The sequence below is a fragment of the Cebus imitator genome, unplaced genomic scaffold (genome assembly GCF_001604975.1).
Source record: "Cebus imitator isolate Cc_AM_T3 unplaced genomic scaffold, Cebus_imitator-1.0 Scaffold0, whole genome shotgun sequence".
NCBI lineage: Eukaryota > Metazoa > Chordata > Mammalia > Primates > Cebidae > Cebus > Cebus imitator.
In genome coordinates, this window is record NW_016107315.1 from 7,185,833 (window position 1) to 7,186,952 (window position 1,120).

Sequence of the window (1,120 nt, forward strand, 5' to 3'; positions counted from 1 at the left end):
AGTAGAGATGGGGTTTCACCATGTTGGCCAGGCTGGTCTTGAACTCCTGACCTCAGGTAGTCCACCTGCCTCGGCCTCCCAAAACGCTGGGATTATAGGCATGAGCCACCACTCCCAGCTATAACTTTGTTTTTTAACACCAAAACATGCTTTTTAATATTCTACAATCTTCCAAAAATAAAGTTTATATTTCTTATTTATATGTGTACCTTTCCTGTCTTTTCTAGGTTTTCTTTGTCTGGTATCTAAGAACAGATGTATATATATATATATATATTTGTTCAGTTTCTGTAATAACACCCTTAGCTGCTTGTGGTTCTTTTATTATGGTAGAAATCTTGAACCTTAAAAAAAAAAGTTAGTTCGATAGGTCAGAGGTAAGCCTATTTTTACAATAATCTATATGTATATATCTATATATACACATGCTGATTTATATCAAGTGTCTTTAATGTTGTTGACTAAAGATTTGTGTGGTGGTAAAGCAGAAGACTGTAGTGACAAGATTGACCTGCTAGATTTTTTTTTTTTTCCTGAGACGGAGTCTTGCTCTGTTGCCCAGGCTGGAGTGCGGTGGCATGATCTCGGCTCACTGCAACCTCCACTTTCCAGGTTCGAGCAATCCTCCTGCCTCAGCCCCACTAGTAGCTGGGATTACAGGTAGGCACCACCATGCCCAGCTTATTTTTGTATTTTTAGGAGAGACGGGGTTTTGCCATGTTGGCCAGGCTAGTGTTGAACTCCTGACCTCAGGTGATCCACCCACCTCGGCCTCCCAAAGTCCTGGGGTTACAGGTGTGAGCCACCGTGCCCAGCCAACCTGCCAGATTTGTTAGATCCTTTGAGGCTTTTGACATTTTAAGTCACTGTCCTCATAACATTCTCTGTGACAGCCGGCTTCAGACTCCTGAACATGAATATTCTTACTTCCACTTTTTATCCTACAGATATAACTTTTTTTAAAAAAGAAAAATATTTGTTTGCTTACTTTCAAAATAACTGTAAACATTTAATGAGTTTACATGGCTGAAACCTCCTTCTTGCAGTCAGTCGAGAATATTTTTAGCAGAGAGTACAAGTTTTTTTTTGTTTTTGGTTTTTTGTTTTGTTTTTTTTTTTT

General features: G+C 39.1%; 1 protein-coding gene across 1 annotated transcript in view; it reads left to right on the plus strand.

Annotated features, from left to right (window-relative positions):
* The window catches only part of SETD2 (SET domain containing 2, histone lysine methyltransferase), a 156,759-nt gene that overhangs the window by 132,634 nt on the left and 23,005 nt on the right, over positions 1-1,120 (plus strand). The gene's annotated exons all lie outside the window — the stretch shown is intronic.